This window comes from Zalophus californianus, chromosome 17, assembly GCF_009762305.2.
Source record: "Zalophus californianus isolate mZalCal1 chromosome 17, mZalCal1.pri.v2, whole genome shotgun sequence".
NCBI classification, from domain to species: Eukaryota; Metazoa; Chordata; class Mammalia; order Carnivora; family Otariidae; genus Zalophus; species Zalophus californianus.
In genome coordinates, this window is record NC_045611.1 from 16,205,096 (window position 1) to 16,219,809 (window position 14,714).

Here is a 14,714-nt window from a genome sequence, read left to right on the forward strand (position 1 = left end):
AAAAAAGATTAGTAAACTACAAGACAGCAATAGGAGCTAGCCAAAATGAAACACAGATAGAAATAAAGGCAGGAAAAAGAATTAACAAAGCATCAGTGAACCATGGGGCAAACTCATATGGCCAAATATAATGTATTTGGCATCCCTGAAAGAATGGGAGGGCAATATATATTTGAAGAAATAATGGCTGAAAACTGTCCAAATTTGTTGAAAACCATAAGCTGGTTTTGTGGGTGGCAGCAAGCAGAGAGAGAGCACCATGAAGCCCTCAGGCATACTGCAAGAATATAAGATTATGGAGTACTTCCTACTCACTCCCAAAAGCTACTCACTCCACTTTACCCCATGCCAATCTTTATACCTAATCATGTCATTGCCAAGTCCTGCTTCTGGTACTTTCTGTCTCAGCTGAAGTTTTCAGAAAAAAATGGTCTACTCTGGGAAGGTATTTAAGAAATCTCCACTGCAGGTAAAGAACTTTGGCATCTAACTGTGCTACAACTCCTACAGTGGCATCCATATGTACTTGGTATACAGGGACCCGACCACTGTGGGCACTGTCACCCAGGGCTATCATGACATGGGGGCCCAGTACAGCACCCAGGCCCATCCTATCCAGATCATAAACATGGAAAAGATCATGGCCAGTCAGTGGTCAAGCAGTTCCACAACTCCAAGATCAAGTTCTTGCTGCCTGCATGGATCTTGAATTGACAGCACAGACTAAGCTTCACCACCAAAAGCCCCAACACCTTCTTTTAGATGCAAGGCCCTCCCCAATCCCCACAACTGCCCAAAGAAACTCATAGGGACAAAAAATCCAAGAATTTCCATAAACCCCAAGCACAAAAAACATGAAGAAAACTAAGGCACATCATAGTCAAAAAGCTTAAAGTCAGTGATAAAGAAAAAATATGAAAAACAACCACAGGGGAAAATAGAGACATGTTATGTGCAGAGGAACAAAGATAAATAGAACAGCAGATTTCTAATTAAAGACAACATAAGCTACAAAATAGCATACCGAGATCTTTAAAAAACTAACTGGAAGACCAAAAAAAGGGAAAATAGATTTAAAAAATGAAGGTGAAATACAGACCTTTTTTGGACATACAAAAACTGAAAGAATCAATCACTAGTAGACCTGAAATACAAGAAATAAAGTAAGTGCCCCCAACAGAATGAAAATGATACCAGATGGAAACCTCGATGTACACAAAGGGAGATTTTAATTTAAATCTCTTTAAAAGATTATCAACTGTTTGAAACAAAAATAAGAGCAATGCACTGTAGGGATTTGAACATACATAAAAATGAAATATGTTGACAACAACTTAAAGGCCAGAAGAAAAAGAAGAAATGAAAGTATATACTATTGTAAGGTTCTTATACTGTAAGTATACAGTATCACCTGAAGGTTGACTGTGATATGTTAAAACTGTATAATATACTCCCTAAAGCAACTAATAAAATAACATAACATTTTATAAGACAACAAAGGAGACAAATAGAATCATAAAAATAATAAACTAAAAGAAAGCAGAAAAAGAGGATAAAGGAGACACAAAACAGAAGGAACATACAGAAAACAAATAAGATGGCAGATTCCAATAAAATCCTATCAGCAACCACATTAAATATAAATGGTCTAAAAACCCCAATTAAAAGCTAGAGATTATCAGATTAGGAGAAAAAAGAAGCAACACCAAACTCTATGCTGCTGCAACTTTTTCTTACAAAAGTAAAAAGGATGAAAATGATATCCTGTGTAAAAACTGAGAAAAAAGTAGAAGTGGCTAGGTTAATATGAGACAAAGTAGATTTCAGAACAAAGATTGTCAGGGATAAAAGAAAAGTCACATCAGGGCACCTGGGTGGCTCAGTCCATTAAGCGGCCAACTCTTGATTTCAGCTCAGGTCATGATCTCAGGGTCGTGAGATTGAGCCCCACATCTGGCTCTGCACTCAGCCTCTCTCTCCACTTCTCCCCCTCCTCCAACTCACTCTCTCTCTCTCTCCCTAAAATAAATAAATAAAATCTTAAAAAAAAAAAGTCATATCATGATAAAGCAGTTGCTTCAAGAGGACATAAAAGTCATAAATATTTACACACCTAATAAAAGAGCTTCAAAATACATGAAGCATAGAAATGCAAAGAGTATTAGACAAATCCATGATTATACTCTAAGATTTCCACCCATCTCAACTGATAGAACAAGTAGAAAATCAGTAAAGACATAGAAGATATGAAAACACTATTAACCAACTTGATTTAATTAGCATTCATATACTTCTCCACCCAGAGATATCAAAATATACATTCATTTCACAAGCCTATGCTCTACATAAGATAGACTATACTGGGGGCCAGAGAAGAAGTCTCAAAAAAGTTAAAAAGTATTCAAGTCACACAAAGTATATCCTCTAATCACACTGAAATTAAATTAGAAATCAGTAGCAGAAAAATCTCTGGAAAAATATCCAAATACTTAGAAACGAAATAATATACCTCCATGGTGTAATCCATGGGTAAAGGAAGAAATGAAACAGATATTACAAAGTATTTTGAAACAAAAATGAAAACACAACATATCAAAATTTATGGCTTTATTTCTACACTGTATTTCTTAGAATAAAAAACTTCTCCTAAGACAATGCAGGTAACTAGGTTACATTTAGGAAGTTCATCTAGTACTTTAGGTCTTAGATGTAGTACCAATTTCAACCTTGAATGAAAATTTTCACCTTGGCATTAAAATTAGAAGTTGGCATCATCATGACCCCCCAACTCTTGTATTCATGGTTCAAAAAGGTGGAAGTCAATTTTTTGTGGTCATTTCTAGTTCTATCTCTGTGTCCTCTCTGAAAAATAACAGAAAACAGAAAAATTACAATAAAATTACTGTATTTAAACCAACGCCCAAAGCTGACCAATTTCTGGATATTTTTGTCATTTTTACCACAAAAACAGGTGTCAGGGAACTCAAGAGTTATAATAAAAATCCATGCCTGAGACTGAGCAATTTAACTATTTTTAATGATGGTGAACAGTAAATACATGACCAGAAAGATAAAATATTAACATCAAAGTGAAAAGAGAGGCTCAGAAAGTACTAATGGCCTAAAGGAATGTAGTAGAAAATTTAACAGACTGTAGAGTCCACAAGAGAACATGACAAGAATCTAACACTCAAAATAGTAAAAGCCAGTCTCGTATTTGTTTAACCTACTAAAAAATTCTCTGCAGTCTGGACAGCTACAGTCTAAGACTTTAGCAATGAAAATGTAATTAAGATATGCTAATATTAGACAAGAAAATAGTAAGACCTAGGGATATAAAAATGTCTTCCAAGCCACTCAGGTGAGTAGTATATGAACACGAAAAAGAGATTTCGAGGGGTGGTATGGAGGAACTGCCAAAGTCCCAAAAAGTATTTCTGCTTAGAAAAGCCATAAATCAGAAAGGTTGAGGGGAGGATCTGTTAATGGAATGATCTCATAGACCTTTGTCCTAGTCTGAATGCCAAGAACAGGAGCATCCATTTCAGGGAAATTCTGTGAGCAGGATTCAGGGAAGTCAACAAGTCTAGTGCAGATGGATTTGACAGCAGTTTTAAAGAGAAATTTCATAATGGACGTAAAAAAGAACTATCATATTTCAGTAAAAAAGCACCAACTTTGAAATCAGGAAACCTCTATGTTTTCAAAGCTGGCTCTACTACATTATAAGCTCTGAAAACTTGGGCAAGTTTCTTACTTGCTCAAAGACTCAGTTTTTTAGACTCAAGAAAACAGAGATAATAGATAATACCTTCCTCACAGGGCTGCTTTAAGGAGTTGTTCATATACATAAAGAACTAAACTCAGTGCTGAGTTTAAGTAAGGCCTAACTCAACAGTACCAATTACTAAGAATAACTAGGACCACATTTCCCAAAGGACCAGAAAATGCTGGTTGGAACTGGCAAGTAAACGGAAGATCGTTCTTATCAAGAGAGCTGAAGATATATGAAAAAAATATGATTTACAAAATTAAGAGTGCTAACTTAAAGTGAATAATGAGGCTGTAGCAGGTATTCGCCCAAGATAGCTGCCATCAATTATTTCCCTCCCTTGTATGAACAAGCCACTCTCCCCATCAAGAAATGGAGTCTACTTCCCTTTCCTTGAATTTGGGTTGTAACTCAGGCAGAAGTGACACTATGGCAGGCTGCTGCTGTCCCCCTTGAAGCGAGCTGCAGTGTAAGAATTCTGACTAATCTGAGACCACTGTACCATAAGGAAGCCCAAGCCAGCCACATGAAAAGAATATGTGGAGAAGCAGCAAAGCATGAGACATTTGAGTGAAGCTTTCTTGGAACTTCCACCCCAGCCAAGATGCCAACTGAATGGAACCAACTGAGTAATCTCAGTTGTTGACATCATATGAGGTAGAAGCCCAGTCGACCCACAGACACACGAGGAAAAATATATTTTTTTAAAGTTTAGGCAATAGATAACTGAAACAGAGTCTAAAACTTCTATCAACTGTATTTATCTGTAGCCTCTGACAGTCTGAGCTGTTCATCAAATTGTCTGTCCTCTCTTAACACATTTTCATCAGGGTGTCTCTATTAGGAGTTTCAGAGAATGTTAGAGATGAGCAATACCCCCCAAAGTAGAAGGAAGAGCTTCATTTTCAGAGTCTCTGTGTGGGGCAACTGCAAATTCACTGAGCAGGGACCACAAAAAAAGACCCAGACAGTAAAAGCAGCAAGAACACCTCTGGTAGAGGGGTGATTCTTTCTTACCTACAGAAAAAAGAACATTTGTATGGGGCACCTGGGTGGCTCAGTCATTAAACGTCTGCCTTGGGCTCAGGTTGTGATCCCAGGGTCCTGGGATCGAGTCCCGCATTGGGCTCCTTGCTCCACGGGAAGCCTGCTTCTCCCTCTCCCACTCCCCCTGCTTGTGTTCCCTCTCTCACTTTGTCTCTCTCTGTCAAATTAATTAATTAATTAATTTTTTAAAAAAAAGAACTTTTGTAAAAAAGCTTTCTCTGACACAGACCAGACATGAACAACTTGCAACTTACACCTCACTTTCAGGCAACTTTAATTTATTACCAAAAGCCACTTTGCTAATATTTTTTGTCTACAAAGAACTCATATTTTAAAAACACAACTACAATCAGCCTTTTCAAATTCATAACCTCATTGGGATTTGACTAATGCTTTAAAAACCTGATGGAGTCAGAGTATTTCTCCCCTTTTGTGAACAGATTACCCTAACTATATTGGTCAATGATGTCATGCTGGAAAATAGTTCTAAAAACACACAAGAATTCAACAGACACAGAATCCTTGAAATAGTTGGCCTTCCCCCTTTGTAATTCTATTTCTTTCCCTAAAGGAAAACCTTTTCCAGGTCCTTCAATGACTTAGCTGTCTTATTATCCTCAACTGATTACAGAATTAAAAAAAGTTCTCTACCTCTTCCCACAAGTTTTCTCCCTAACCTATTTCCCACACCACTGTGGCAGATGGCATGAAGAATAAGTCTGGGCATAAAAGCTTTTCAGGTCTTTAATACTATGAACTCACCTCAATTAATTAGATGGAAATATTTCTCTGATTTGCTGACAGTGACCTTACTCTTAATGGCCTTCAATGAAGTCACCAAAGCTTTCACTTTCCAGAATTCCAAGACAGTTATTTACTTGTTTATTCCTTTTATTCTGCCATTTATCTTCATAAAGTAAGTTCTAAATTAAACAAATTTTAAATAGTTTTTAACAGCAAGGGCAAGAAGACTTAACTTTTGATCTCACCATGGCCTGTTTTGACAGCCAAAGAAACATTCATTTTTACACACATTTCTAAAGAGAATGAAAAAAAGCTTTAAAAATTATTTTAAAAGACAGAAACAAAAAGAGAAATTTTCATTAAACAAATATTTAATGGAAATCAATTATGTGCCCATCACATCCCAAGGTACAGGAATATAAAAACAGGCCAACCCCCAGGAAGTTCATGGATGAAATAAGATGCAGACACTGAATAACAAACTATACAACACACTGTGGGAAGAGAAAATACAACAGTATGAGAAAAGTGAATGGCTGAGTGTGCACAGATGAAGTGGGAGGGTGAGGAGGAAAGATTCTGAGGCAGTAAATTAGAGCAGAGGCTACACACAATTCACTAGATAGTGGGAGAGAAGCAGGAGAAAGACAGCATACGGTATACTCCAGACAAAGGAAAACATCCAGAACAAAAGTCTGGAAGCACCATATATCTTCAAGAAATATTAAGAATGAGCAGGACTGGGAAGGGAGGCTGTATTAGTTTCCCACAAGCTTCTGTAACAAATTATCACAAATTCAGTGCCTTAAAATAACAGAAATTATTCTTTTGAAGTTCTGGAGGCCAGCAGTCAAATCAAAGTATCAACGAGGTTTTTTCCTTTTGTAGGTTCAGAGGGAAAAAAATCCCTTTTGTCTCTCTCCTAGCTTCAGGTGGTTGAGGGCAATCCCAGCCTTCCTTGACTTGCAGCGGCAACTCTAGTTTCTGCCTCTATTATCACATGGCTTTCTGATAAAAACACCAGTCATTGGATTTAGGGCCCATGCTAATTCAATATAACTTCATCTTAAATAATTAAACCTGCAAAGACTCTATTTCTCTCACATTCTGAAGTTCCAGGTGGTATGGGGCACATCATTCAACTCAGTACAGAAGCCATGCTGAGGAGTTTGGACGCAGTAAGGGCCATGTTCCCAAACTTCAGTTGTTACATACCACTATTCACAATTTTTGTCATACCTGTAAACCACCCACTCTTCTATTTTACTACTTTTTATTTTAAATTTTATTATGTGGGCACCTGGGTGCCTCAGGTGGTTGAGCGACTGCCTTCAGCTCAGGTCATGATCCTGGAGTCCTGGGATCGAGTCCCACATCGGGCTCCTGGCTCATCGGGTACACTGCTTCTCCCTCTGACCCTCTCCCCTCTCATGCTGTTTCTCTCTCTCTCTCTCTCAAATAAATAAATAAATAAAATCTTTAAAAAATAAGTCACAAATTTTATTATGTAACCTTTCCTTTTTAACTTATATACATTTATTTCAAAAGGAACCATCATATCACTATTATAGATGAAAATCTTGCTTGCCATAATTGTAAGGTATCCACAAAAAAAATTTTTTTTTAAAGATTTTATTTATTTGTTTGAGAGAGAGAGAGAGAGCATGAGAGGGGGGAGGGTCAGAGGGAGAAGCAGACTCCCTGCTGAGCAGGGAGCCCGATGCGGGACTCGATCCCGGGACTCCAGGATCATGACCTGAGCCGAAGGCAGCTGCTTAACCAACTGAGCCACCCAGGCGCCCCACAAAAAAAATTTTTTTAATATTTTATTTATTTATTTGAGAGAGAGAATGAGAGAGAGAGAGAGCATGAGAGGGGGGAGGGTCAGAGGGAGAAGCAGACTCCCTGCTGAGTAGGGAGCCCAATGCGGGACTCGACCCCAGGACTCTAGGATCATGCCCTAAGCCAAAGGCAGTCGCTGAACCAACTGAGCCACCCAGGTGCCCCTCCAAAAAAATTTATAATGAAAAATCTTAACAATGAAAACAAAACAAAACTGACTGGTTTATAAAAACCTGAAAACAGGTCCCTCAGTGATGAGAAAGGAACTCTCTGAAGACTACTTATAGTAAAGGAGATTTGGCTCATCTTCACTTGGTTTAAAAAGATGAAGTTCTACACCAAGAAGACAATTCTCCCTTCAAGGCCACAGAAAATCCTGATTTAATATGTACACAATTGTAAAGAGCCAAAGAAATTTAACCGCCCTCACCGATATAATTGCATACTGAGAATCAGTTCTTCACCAAAATGCTAATAATCACTTCTGCTTGACAATCTTTTGCCCACAGCACCAGAACCTATTCCACTTCAGCTGTTATTTCAAATATATATGTTTATTTGGTAATACCAGAGAAATAATGGAAGAACGAGTCTCCATACATTCACCCCCACCTCATAATTTGAGAAATTCCTAAGAGGACTTTTTAGCAAGTCTTTCAAGTGTCTCTTCAGAACGTTCAAAATACTAAGTTCTTGAGATGGGTTCTTTAGGTGGGTTCAAAACCAGGTTCTTCAGATGAGGCTTTCAGTATTGTTGAATGGATGAATGGAGCTGAAAGCCTCAGTGTAATCCCAACTGTTAGAACTTGTTCAGCACTACTGGGTCTAGCCACTGCAGGAAGCTATCAGCACTCAAGTGTTCTCATTTCACTCTCCCAACAACTCCGAAGGAGCTACTGCTATTATCTGCACTCGACAGCTGAGGAGAGTGGGGTTCCAAGAGGTGATGAGATTGGCTGAAGTTTATACTGCCCATGAAAAAAGCAGGTGAGAATATAGGGAAAGGAGTTGGAGGCATTAAATAGAAGGTGCAGGATGCTACGTGCAAAATATACATTGCTGTCACTTTCCGAATGGGGAGACGAACTATGCCAGATAGGAATAAATACCATTTCCTGCTCCAGAATGTAGGGATCAAGACAGAAATCATGAAGTTTCTGTAATTAACTTATATAACGGTGATTGCCAAGGCCTGTTTGGAGAGGCAAGGATAACTGAAAAGTCTTTGAAATGGTTTAGATCTGGCCAGTCCTGCCCTGAGGGAGCCGTGAGCTAAAATCAAAAAACGGGAGAGAAGCTTCCCAAATGCCAAGCGGTTTTAACCCATTTACATGTCATTTCCCAATAACTCTTAACACACTCCACTTTCCTATCACTTTGCTTTCAACCTAATGAAAACACAGCTTTAATCCGAGGGAAGAGAATTGATTACATCTCAATTTATTCTGCAGGCTAAGAGATCCACAGGAAACTACTCATTTCCATTTTTATCACTGCTTTTTTATTTAAACATGTCCTGTCTATCGGTCCATTGTTTTAAGAAACTCCTACAGCTTGCTGGTTTTTAATCAATCTTTTCTTCTTTAATACCTGTCTTTGCTCTTGAACTTCTGAAGCATTCAGCTTTGTGTCTATGAAAACTTTGGGGGTAAGATTTTAATTTCCCTTCTAGGTTTTATTTTCCCTTCTAGGCAGCTAGAGCCATCAAGGAAATTTTCACTTTGTATTTTTTTTTTAAGATTTTATTTATTTATTTGACAGAGAGAGAGAGAGCACAAGTAGGCAGAGCGGCAGGCAGAGGGAGAGGGAGAAGCAGGCTTCCCGCTCAGCAGGGAGCCGGACATGGGGCTCGAACCCAGAACCCCAGGATCATGACCTGAGCTGAAGGCAGCCGCTTAACCGACTGAGCCACCCAGGCGCCCCTTCACTTTGTATTTCTATGGGGCTTCTTTCAAGGTATGATGACCGTGCAGGTGATGGCTTGGGTACAAACTGAAGATCTGTGATTCTTTCTAAACATGACATGAACCAATATCTCAAAGTAGAGTTCTAATGTAAACATAGGTGAAAGTTCCCACCTAAGATTCAGGAAGCTTCTTTCTCTTGGCAGTTTCTTTCATGAATGCATAAAATCAACTAATTATTATTCACAAGTAAAATTTAAACATATGAATGCAAGGTCTCTACCTTCAAGGAGTTTACAGATCCTCTCCCCCAGCTCCTGCCAACATGCATATGTGATCAGGGAGCAGAAGGCTAGCTGAGGACAACGCAGAAGCTGGCACCCTACACCACCCCCCGCCATGCGGTACGTGTGACATTCCTCAGGCACTCCGGGCTGCCCTCAAGGAAAAAGAAATGGTTAACTGATAGAGATCACAGTCTTGCAGGACAGGAGTCTCCCTCAGTTTACTTACAAAAGCCTTAGCGATAGCTTCTGGAAGGAAATGTAAATAAAACTGAATTTCTTCTAAATCTAAAGCCCATTGACAAGTCCGTGTGATAGGAGGAATGTAATATCCCTCCAGGAAACTCCCAACTGTCTTCATGTTCGTGCCTCATTAGAGGGGAAAACAGCCTTGGCTTGACAATAACCAGGCCTCCAGTATCCTGAGAGTCTTTAGCACATGACAGTCCTGAACACGCCCCTTGCCCTCACCGCCCCAGCTCCCAAGGAGATAATGAACCACCCCTCCCAAGCCCGGGCGGCTCTTTCTGCCCACGGGTCCTGTCCCCGTGCTTTAATAAAATCACCTTTTTGCACCAGAGACGTCTTAAGAATTCTTTCTTGGCTGTCAGCTACGGACCTCACTTATATTCTAAAACTTCATCATATGGAAGCTCGAGCGCGCGCGCGCGCACACACACACACATTCACACAGCTCCTCTTACTACAGGTGCCTGGGTCACTGCCTGGGCTTTCTCTGGTCATAGTACCACACTAAAGGGCCTGGGGAATTAATTCTCTGAGGAGCAGCCCTCAAACAATGACAAATTAAATACAGTGAAAAGATACCCCAGCCTCCATGCCTCTCAGGTGGAACAACTCTAGGATGTGCTCTGTACAATTCTCAAAGGTCCTTAGCAGGACTGCACCCCAACTGCCCTCAAGAGTCACCTACTTATCAATCCACCTTGCAATGGCTTCTTCCCTCCCCTGTCTCACTTTCCTCTTCCTCTCCTAGACCATCTTGGAATCCCTTTCCAAATAAACTACTTATACACAGAGATGGGGACTGTTGGGGAAATAAAACAGGTTCAAAAGAACTGTCACCAGGTTAGGGATGGCATCAAATTACTTAAGTTGCAGAATCTAATTAACCAGACAGACGCTCTGTTCCCTGACAATGCTAATAACTTTGTGGTTTCTTTATTTTTTTATGCAAAACAGAAGAAATAGGAAGAAATATGGCTTTGACTTCCATGTATAATATAAAGAAAACCATCACAGTCAGGATTCAGTCAAGGAAATAGAATTCATGCCAGGTGTTTCAATAAAGGATATCTTATACAGGGAACTAGTTCTAAAGGAGCTGGAAAAGCCAAAAGCCCAAAGAGAAGAAGACAATGAGATAAGACAAAGAGTTGCAACAGAAAGAAGCCACTGTCCAGTTCTTCAAAAGTTTCAACAGAGAGTTACCATATGACCCAGTCATTCTACTGTTAGGTAAATCTTGTTTTGCTCAAGAGAACTGAGAACTACAACCTGAGAACTGAAAATATAGGTTCACACAAAAACGGGTACATAAATGTTCATAGCAGCATTATTTATATAATAGCCAAAAAGTGGAAACCATCCAAATGTTCTTAATTGATAAACAAAATGTAGTATGTCCATACAATAGACTACTCCATCATAAAAATCAACTAGTGATATAGGCTACAACATGGATGAAACTTGAAGACATTAGGCTACGCAAAAGAAGCCAGTCACAAAAGGCCATATGATGTAGAATTCCATTTGTATGAAGCGTGCAGAAGTGGCAGATCCAGACAGAGTAGAGCAGTAGTTGCCAAAGGCTATGATGACAGGAAAATGGGGAGTGACCACTAATGGGTACAGAGTTTCTTCCTGGGGTGATGAAAACGTTCTAGAATTAGACAGTGATGATGGCTGCACAAGTTTGCGAATATACAAAAACCAAATGAATTGTACACTTTAAAAGAGTTAATTTTATCATATCTGCATTATACTTCAATTAGAATAAAGAAAAAAAAGAAAAAAGGGGAAAGGAAAGAAGAAAAAAGAACAAAAGAGAAAAAAGGAGGCATTATCACCACTTGGGTAAAAGGGATAAAAGGAAAAGGTGCTTTGCCAAATCTCAGGAGCCAAGACCCCCGCAAAAACTGGGGCCAGTGTGGAAGGGGCTCTGAGGTGGGAGCTGGAATGAGGGGGAGACACAGCCACTGCTAGTCACTCATCCTTAAGCAAAAGGTGACAGGAAGACATGCTCTGGCTTCTCCCTTCCTCCTACCTACCATTCTTTTCACATTGGACAAACCTACCTGGAAACCAGTTAGTAAGGGAACCTGAGAAACAATCTGCAGGTGCTGGCCCCGTAATACAGAGAAGTGAAGGGTAAGAGCACAGAATGGGTCTGAAAACAAACAGGGAAATGCCTAGTATACAACGCCATTGCTTCCAACATGAAACTCTTCCCAGGTGAGATTATTAAATACAACCTCGCCAACAGCATGGGTAGTAGTATTTGTGAAAATTTAACACAAATCCTCAATGCACTTTTTTTTTTTTTTGAGACAAAGGAAGAAGGAGGGGACAATTATTTTAGTAGTAGTTACATTAAAATGGGAAAGCAAATGTTAACCTTAAGCCAAATGGGCATTCTCACTTGACCTGACATTCTGCAAATATTATTGAGTACCCTAGGGACACATAATGAAAGTGACACTATCCTTACCCTCAAGGAGATCATTAAGGAATTCTCAACCTGTACAAGGGAAAAAATATTAACCAGGCCTGGTTAATACGAATCAAACATTCAGGAATCATAATAGAATTGAAAGTGCTTATTTAATAAGTAAATTTTAACAGCACCTCCCTATCAAAGACCTCAAAGAGCTGAAAAACAGAAGGGCAATCTTTGGAAGAGTGCCATAACGGGTACATTTATGTACCCATTTTTGTGTGAACCTCCATTCTAACTGAATTTCAATCTATCTAATTTCATCATTACCTTGGGGCATACTGCAGTCTTCCTAAACTATATTCCCACACACCTATTTCCAACATAATTGCTACTCACTTTGGTACACTCCAAGGAATACCTACTTAAACACAGAAAAGAATTTGTAGTTTAAATTTCCCAATAAGAACAATGGTGGGTGGGGGGAGGCGGGAGTCAAATTTAGACTGATTTCAAGTTTCCATAAACCCTTTGGAAAATTTAAAATCCCCAAAGAGACATGGCTCCAACCAACTCCTGACACTCGGATGGCCAGTTATTCTAACATTTGTGAGCTGTTGCAACTTGTTGTTAATTTCATCCCCAGGAATAGTATTGGCAGAGAATCGACTCTTAGAGGCATTAATGCGAACTGAGGCTAGATTCCTGCTGACTATACAAATGCCTTTAATCTACAGTATATATCATACCTTGAAGAAATCCTAAAAGAGAATTATTAAAGATGTCTTTCTTTCAAAAATAAAAAGGCAAGAGGTTCTTTTTCCTTTATATAAGCAAGTGAATCACAAAAACAAATTTCCTCTTTTTGCTTAAGGCCAAAACAATGTCTAATAAAATAAAGCAAAAGATAAACACATACCTCTGAGGCCATACTTTCCTCATTTTCACTTTACCTCCTGGATAATTCTCAAAATTAATACAGCTTTGGAGGATGGGGTGACCAGAACTGGGAAGGGACAATGGTTACAATTTAGCAAAAAAAAAAAGCCTATGGGACTACTAACCTGTTGGCAAGCATATGCGAATGGTTCCAAGGATAAAATATTCAAGACTCCATACATAACAGAGAACTGAGTCACAATTATAATAAAGTCAAACTTTTCAATAGTTTGAAAATATTGAAATACACCATTTATTTTGGGCTATGGCCATACATCAAAGCAGAGCGCAAAGACAAAACTTTTTGTTTCTCTGTGTGTATTTATGTAAAGTAGAGCTGGTATCAGGGAGTAAACTCGGCCGATTTTGTTCTTAGATCTTGTCGGCTGCAGACATCTAAAATGAGAGTGCATTTGGCTATGAAAGTTTAAAACAATTTTCCTTTCCAGAGCTCCAAAGGAAAATTATCAACACTAAATGATATATGTGCATGAATCAGCAAATATATTAACTCTATTACTGTATTTTAAAGAGCGTATGTTATGTTAATACATTTCACAAAAATCTCAAAACCTAGCAAAGCACTACTAAACAGTTTCCCCAAAAGTGACTTTAAATACTTCCTTTAATTTGCTTAATGAAGAAAATTACCAATTACCAGTTTTTATGTTCTTATTGAAATAATTAACAAGAAATTAAGAACTCCTGAAGTTGTAGTATTCATTATTTCCTGATTACTTATACTGTGTACAGCCCAGCAGGGAGTGTTTCAAGCTAAAATACTTAATCTCATTCACACCAAGGACTATGTGAAATGCCAAAGCTGAAAGAATAGTCCACTTTTCAAAGGCTGTTTTGTACCTATATAATATGGTAAGAGAAACACGGGAATATTCTGGGCAGATGAAGAATCATAAAGGGAAAGCTGAATGTGTTGGCTTAAGTGTTTGTGAAATTATTAAATATCAAAGATACCAGGTATTCAGTGGCGCCTGGGTGGCTCAGTCAGTTAAGCATCCAACTCTTGATCTTGGCTCAGGTCTTGATCTCAGGGTCGTGAGTTCGAGCCCCATTTTGGGCTCTGCACTGGCCATTGGGCCTACTTAAAGAAAAAGAAAAAAAAGATACTAGGTATTCATTTAAATGCACAACAAATTGCATAATCTATTCTGTTAATGTGGTAATAAAAATTGACTATGAAATTCTATACTCAGGTTACTATTGATTCTAAAGATTTTATTTATTTATTTGACAGAGAGAGACACAGTGAGAGAGGGAACATAAGCAGGGGGAGTGGGAGAGGGAGAAGCAGGCTTCCAACAGATCAGGGAGCCCAATGTGGGTGGGGCTCGATCCCAGGACGCTGGGATCATGACCTGAGCCAAAGGCAGACGCTTAACGACTGAGCCACCCAGGCGCCCCAGGTTACTATTGATTCTAAAATAAAGATGTGGACTGTATCTGTGCACTACATCTGGAATTCACAGATGTTACTATCAGCACTT

At 39.0% G+C, this 14,714-nt stretch overlaps 1 pseudogene; it reads left to right on the forward strand.

Annotated features, from left to right (window-relative positions):
• The first annotated feature begins 259 nt into the window (after positions 1-259).
• LOC113936635 lies at positions 260-762 on the forward strand (annotated as a pseudogene).
• Positions 763-14,714: the final 13,952 nt, after the last annotated feature.